Raw genomic sequence first — 7447 nt, 5'->3', positions numbered from 1 at the left:
ACGGAGTTGTGAACCATGGTCTTGGCATCATGTTTTTGGCGCCATTTCCAGGGAAAGAAAGAGCAATGAATTTTACATAATTAAAGTGCAATCACGATTCCGCGTACCAAGTTTTTGGCACCGTTGCCGGGGATTGTTTGAGCCTGGACATCACAATTTCGTGCACCATGTTTTTGGCGCCGTTGCCGGGGATTGTTCGAGTTTGGACAACTGACGGTTCATCTTGTTGCTTAGATTAGGTAATTTTCTTTTTATTTTATTTTCAAAAAAAAAATTTTTCAAAAATATTTCTAAAATTTTCTCATCTGTTTTCGAAAAAAAATAAAAATGTTTTCAAAAATTTTATTCAAAATTTTTAAGAATGAATTCTAGTGTTTCATGAAGCATGTTGAAGCCTGGCTGGCTGTAAAGCCATGTCTAATTCCTTTGGGAATGAGTATGTCAGGCGTGTCATGTCTGAATTACATGCTGAAGCTTGGCTGGCCATTGGCCATGTCTAGTGTTTTGGACCGGAGCTTTCATTGAAAGCTTGGCTGGCTAGTGAGCCATGTCTAATTCCTGGACTGAAGCTTTAGATTAAGAATGCAAGATTCCTGGAATTCATGTTAAAAATTTTGGAATCCTTATTTTTTCTTTTTCATATAATTTTCGAAAAAAATCCAAAAAAATTAGAAAATCATAAAAAGCAAAAATATTTTTGTGTTTCTTGTTTGAGTCTTGAGTCATGTTATAAGTTTGGTGTCAATTGCATATGCATCTAGCATTTTTTTCGAAAATTCATGCATTCATAGTGTTCTTCATGATCTTCAAGTTGTTCTTGGTAAGTCTTCTTGTTTGATCTTGATGATTTTTTGTTTTGTGTCTTTTCATGTTTATCATATGCATTCTTGAATTCTTAGTGTCTAAGCATTAAAGAATTCTAAGTTTGGTGTCTTGCATGTTTTCTTTGCATTAAAAATTTTTCAAAATTGTGTCTATGATGTTCATCTTGACATTCATAGTGTTCTTGGTGTTCATCTTGACATTCATAGCATTCTTGCATGCATCACATGTTTTGATCTAAAAATTTCATGCATTGCATCTTTTTAGTGTTTTTCTCTCTCATCATAAAAATTTCAAAAATCAAAAAAATATCTTTCCCATTTTCTCTCATCAAATTCGAAAATTTGGATTGACTTTTTCAAAAATTTTTAAAATCAAGTTGTTTCTTATGAGTCAAATCAAATTTTCAATTTGAAAATCTTATCTTTTTCAAAATCTTTTTCAAAAATCAAATCTTTTTCAAAATTCTTAGTTATTTTCAAAAATTCCAAAAATATTTTTCAAAAATCTTTTCCTTATTTTTATATCATAATTTTCGAAAATAACATAATCAATTAATGTTTTGATTCAAAAATTTGAAGTTTGTTACTTGCTTGTTAAGAAAGATTCAAACTTTAAGTTCTAGAATCATATCTTGTGATTTCTTATGAATCAAGTCATTAATTGAGATTTTAAAAATCAAATCTTTTTCAAAAACTAATTTCTATCATATCTTTTCAAAAATATCTTCTTATCTTACCTTTTTCAAAAATTTGATTTCAAATTATCTTTTCTAACTTCCTAACTTCTTATCTTTTCAAAATTTGTTTCAACTAACTAACTAACTTTTTGTTTGTTTCTTAACTTTTTCAAAATCACCTAACTAACTCTCTCTCTCTAATTTTCGAAAATATCTTCCCTCTTTTTCAAAAATTTCTTTTTAATTAACTAATTATTCTTATTTTTATTTTTGATCTTAACAAATTTTCGAAAAAATACTAACATTTTTCAAAAACCATTTTCGAAAATCACTAACTCTTTTTCAAAAATATTTTTCGAAAATTCTTCCTCTCCCATCTTATTCTATTTATTCATTCATTTACTAAAATCTCACATCATATCTCAACCATCCTCACAGTTGTGTTTCTTCCATTACATTACATTATTTGTCTCCCCCTCTTCTTCTACTCACACAGGGATCCCTATACTGTGGTATAAAGGATCTCTATTATTATTATTATTTTTCTGTGCCCTCTTCTTTGTCATATGAGCAAGAGCAAGGATAAGAACATTCTTGTGGAAGCAGATCCAGAACCTGAAAGGACTCTGAAAAGGAAACTAAGAGAAGCTAAAATACAACAATCCAGAGATAACCTTTCAGAAATTTTCGAACAGGAAGAGGAGATGGCAGCCGAAAATAATAATAATGTAAGGAAGATGCTTGGTGACTTTACTGCACCTAATTCCAATTTACATGGAAGAAGCATCTCCATTCCTGCCATTGGAGCAAACAACTTTGAGCTGAAACCTCAATTAGTTTCTCTGATGCAGCAGAACTGCAAGTTTCATGGACTTCCATCTGAAGATCCTTTTCAGTTCTTAACTGAATTCTTGCAGATATGTGATACTGTTAAGACTAATGGAAAAGATCCTGAAGTCTACAGGCTCATGCTTTTCCCTTTTGCTGTAAGAGACAGAGCTAGATTATGGTTGGATTCTCAACCCAAAGACAGCCTGAACTCTTGGGATAAGCTGGTCACGGCTTTCTTAGCCAAGTACTTTCCTCCTCAAAAGCTGAGCAAGCTTAGAGCTGATGTTCAAACCTTCAGACAGAAAGAAGGTGAATCCCTCTATGAAGCTTGGGAAAGATACAAACAGTTGACCAAAAAGTGTCCTTCTGACATGCTTTCAGAATGGACCATCCTGGATATATTCTATGATGGTTTATCTGAGCTATCAAAGATGTCACTGGACACTTCTGCAGGTGGATCCATTCACCTAAAGAAAACGCTTGCAGAAGCTCAAGAACTCATTGACATGGTTGCTAATAACCAGTTCATGTACACTTCTGAAAGGAATCTTGTGAGTAATGGGACGCCTATGAAGAAGGGAGTTCTTGAAGTTGATACTCTGAATGCCATATTGGCTCAGAACAAAATATTGACTCAGCGGGTCAATATGATCTCTCAGAGTCTGAATGGAATGCAAACTGCATCCAACAGTACTCAAGAGGCTTCTTATGAAGAAGAAGCTTATGATCCTGAGAACCCTGCAATAGCAGAGGTGAATTACTTAGGTGAACCTTATGGAAACACCTATAACTCATCATGGAGAAATCATCCAAATTTCTCATGGAAGGATCAAAAGCCTCAACAAGGCTTTAATAATGGTGGAAGAAATAGGTTTAACAATAATAAATCTTTTCCATCATCCACTCAGCAACAGACAGAGAACTCTGAACAAAATGCTTCTAATTTAGCAAATCTAGTCTCTGATCTATCCAAGGCCACTATGAGCTTCATGAATGAAACAAGGTCTTCCATTAGAAATTTGGAAGCACAAGTGGGCCAGCTGAGTAAAAAGATCACTGAAATCCCTCCCAGTACTCTCCCAAGCAATACAGAAGAGAATCCAAAAGGAGAGTGTAAGGCCATTAACATAAGCGAAATGGCCGAACCCAATGAGGGAGAGGAGGACGTGAATCCCAAGGAGGAAGACCTCCTGGGACGTCCAGTGATCAATAAGGAGCTTCCCTCTGAGGAACCAAAGGACTCTGAGGCTCATCTAGAGACCATAGAGATTCCATTGAACCTCCTTATATCCTTCATGAGCTCTGATGAGTATTCCTCTTCTGAAGAGAATGAGGATGTTACTGAAGAGCAAACTGCCAAGTTTCTTGGTGCAATCATGAAACTGAATGCCAAATTATTTGGCATTGATACTTGGGAAGTTGAACCTCCCTTGTTCATCAATGAACTAAGTGATCTGGATCAACTGACATTGCCTCAGAAGAGACAGGATCCTCAAAAGTTCATAATACCCTGTACCATAGGCACCATGATCTTTAAGGCTCTATGTGACCTTGGTTCAGGAATAAACCTCATGCCCCTCTCTGTAATAGAGAAACTGGGAATCTATGGGGTGCAAGCAGCTAAAATCTCATTAGAGATGGCAGACAGTTCAATAAAACAGGCTTATGGACAAGTAGAGGACGTGTTAGTAAAGGTTGAAGGCCTTCACATCCCTGCTGATTTCATAGTCCTGGATACTGGAAAGGAAGAGGATGAATCCATCATCCTAGGAAGACCTTTCCTGGCCACAGCAAGAGCTGTGATTGATGTTGACAGAGGTGAAATAGTCCTTCAATGGAATGAGAACTCCCTTGTGTTTAAAACTCAAGGATCTCCCTCTGCAACCATGGAGAGGAAGCAGAAAAAGCTTCTCTCAAAGCAGAGTCAACCAGAGCCCCCACAGTCAAACTCTAAGTTTGGTGTTGGGAGGCCACAACCAAACTCTAAGTTTGGTGTTGAACTCCCATATCCAAACTCTAAGTTTGGTGTTGGAGAGTCTCAATAAAGCTCTGCACATCTGTGAGGCTCCATGAGAGCTCACTGTCAAGCTATTGACATTAAAGAAGCGCTTGTTGGGAGGCAACCCAATTTTTATTTATCTAACTATATTTTCCTTAGTTATATGTCTTTGTAGGTTCATGATCATGTGGAGTCACAAAATAAATATAAAAATTGAAAACGGAATCAAAAACAGCAGAAGAAAAATCACACCTTGGAGGAGCATCTGTCTGGCGTTCAGCGCCAGAACAGAGCATGGTTCTGGCGCTTAACGCCCAAAATGGGCAGCTTCTGGGTGCTGAATGCCAGAACAGGCATGGTTCTGGCGTTCAACGCCAGAATTGGCACACAAATGGGCGTTGAACGCCCAAAATGGCCACCAACCTGGCGCTGAACGCCCAGAGTTGGGTGCAAAGGCATTTTTACATGCCTAATGGGTGCAGGGATGTAAATCCTTGAACACCTCAGGATCTGTGGACCCCACAGGATCCCCACCTACCTCCATTCACTTTTTCTCACCACTTTCTTTCACACAATCCCATAAACACTCTTCCCCAAAAACCCTTCACCAATCACCTCAAACTCTCTTCCCCATCACCTCTTCACCACTCACATCCATCCACTCTTCCCCATAAACCTACCTCATAAACTCCACCTACCTTCAAAAATTCAAAACCAATTCCCTACCCAAACCCACCCATATGGCCGAAACCTTCCCCTCTCCCTTCCCTATATAAAGACCTCCATTCTTCATCAAATTCACACAACACATCCCTCCACACTCCCCTTGGCCGAAACCACATCTCCTTCTCCCTCTCCTCTATTTCTTCTTCTTCTTCATCTATTCTTTCTTTTCACTACAAGAAAAATACCCATTCAGCCACACTTTTTTTAAACTACATTTGAAAAGCGTAGCCTATTCTATGAATAGGCTACGCTTTTCTCCGTGTTGCCTTTTTATAAGAGAAAAGAATACACAATTGCAGCATCATTTAAAAAGTGTAGCCTTAGGTATTATAGAAATCACTTATAAAGCGTAGCCATAGGTTAATATCTATAGGTTCACTTTTCATATCAAAGAGGACGCTTTTAGAGGGTAGCCTATTTGTTAAATTTTGGGTGCATTTTAAAAGCGATGCCTAATGTATCTAGAGTAAAAAATTTGACACTTAGTGAAATTTTTTCCTCTTTTTCCTTAAAGCAAACTCATCACACTTAGTAAAATTTTTGTGATTCAATTCCCTCCAAATGTCACTCAATCACCTTCATCCCCTTTCGTAAACCCTCAGTCTCACTTTTTCCTGAAAGCTCACTCATCACCTTCATCGCGAAGTAGAAGCCCTGGCCATCGTTGCCCTGCTCACCATCGTTGCCCTGCTCACCATCAGTCTCACTTTTTCCTGAAAGCCCTGCTCACCATCGTTGCCCCCCACTCACTCTCTTCGCTCTCGGCATTGACCCTCTCACTCTCGCTCTCGCCACTGACCCTCTCACTACAAGAAGAAACCCTCTCAGTCTCGCCATTGACCGTCATCGCCCCCCACTCACCACTCACCCGCACTCACCACTGTCCACATTGCTGCACTACTGACCGTCGCTCCTCTTCGCCATCTTGCACTGATCGTCGCTGCGCTGCCCTTACCATCGTCGCTGCGCCGCTCTCACCATCGTCATCTCCGTGCTTCTCATCATCGTCTTCTCCGTGCTCACGTCATTGAATAGGTATGTATTGATTTCTATTTGGTTCTGAAATTTCAGAGACTTAGGGTTCCGATTTTAGGGGTTTTAATTTGGGAGTTTTAATCTGTGAAATATGGGTTTGTGAACTGTAATTTGATAACATGCATGCTGTTGTTGATGAAGATGTGTAGTATTTTAGGGTTTGTGCACTGTGATTTAATATACATCTTGTCTATTTTCTCTTCTTTCCTTGTTTTGCAGCCTGGTTTATCTTGACATTCTCATGCCACCATTAATAGAGAAACAGTAGCAACTTCCAATTTTTTTTGCAGCCTGGTTTATCTGGTTTTGTAATTTTTTTTTAGGATTTGTTGTTCTGATATTTGGGGTTTTACAATCTTGTGTAATTTCTGCTTCTTACTATGTTAGAGTTTGCTTTTTTATTTTGCATTTTGCTTTATTATTTTGCATCTTGCTTTGTTAGGGTTTGTAGTTGTTATTAGTGTTATTCTCTCATTGGAAACTAAGTACCAGCAGGTTTGGCAAGTGAGACTATAACCGATGACAGGGATACAACATATGAAGAGGATATCAACTCTACTGGGACCAAGAAAAGTGATTCAAAAAGGTACAAGTTGTCTTACAAGCTTGCTGAGCAAAATCGATTTTCTGGTCCTTTCTATATCAAGTTAGTTTCTTCCAAATATTGAATTAACCTCAATGTAAAGTGTCAGCCGGACACTGAAAAGTTTCACATGCTGTTGGAAAATTTAGAATCATATATTAATTCTATTCAAATTACAGGTTAAAATGACGTTAGAACTTCTGTGAAAAAATGAGGTTCGACTCTGTTCCTATATTAATGATATTCAAGGTCAGGGATATGGAAAGAAAGCAGGTCACTCAATGTTCTTTCTTGAGAATATTTTTGTTCCACCAATCAAATTCTGCCCTCCCACTAAAGGAGGTGATATGGTAAGTGTGAATAATAAATAAAGACTGTTAACGAGTTGTACTATTTCTCTATCTTCTTTGTTTGTACTCCATGTTCTTGCTTCTACTATGGAGTGTGGAATATTTCCAAAGTTTGTCAATGCAAGGTATAGGTTTAGGGAAGTACTCTGAATTTGAAATTGTTGTGGGATATAAATGTAGGAAAAATGTACTTATGAAATTGTTAGCAGATATATATAAATTGGAAAATGAAGGATTTTTGTTAGAAAATTCTATCATGACTCACGCGGGCCATTCTTAGGAAAGCAAGCCAGCAGGATGTAAAGGTAATGTGAAGGGAGGATATAAGGATGAAATGCAAATCCAGTTTCTTTCTTGGTTTATCACAAGAACACACTTACCCTTTCAATTTAGCTAATCTCATTTAATGGGATAAAGCTTGT

At 37.6% G+C, this 7447-nt stretch overlaps 1 non-coding gene across 1 annotated transcript; it reads right to left on the bottom strand.

Annotated features, from left to right (window-relative positions):
• Positions 1–2601: 2601 nt before the first annotated feature.
• Positions 2602–2709, bottom strand: LOC112760922 (small nucleolar RNA R71). The gene has a single exon (XR_003181336.1). It is a non-coding gene; the product is annotated as a small nucleolar RNA R71 (small nucleolar RNA).
• Positions 2710–7447: the final 4738 nt, after the last annotated feature.

The sequence above is a fragment of the Arachis hypogaea genome, chromosome 16 (assembly GCF_003086295.3).
Source record: "Arachis hypogaea cultivar Tifrunner chromosome 16, arahy.Tifrunner.gnm2.J5K5, whole genome shotgun sequence".
Classification (NCBI taxonomy): Eukaryota; Viridiplantae; Streptophyta; class Magnoliopsida; order Fabales; family Fabaceae; genus Arachis; species Arachis hypogaea.
This window is presented reverse-complemented; position numbering and strand designations above follow the sequence as displayed.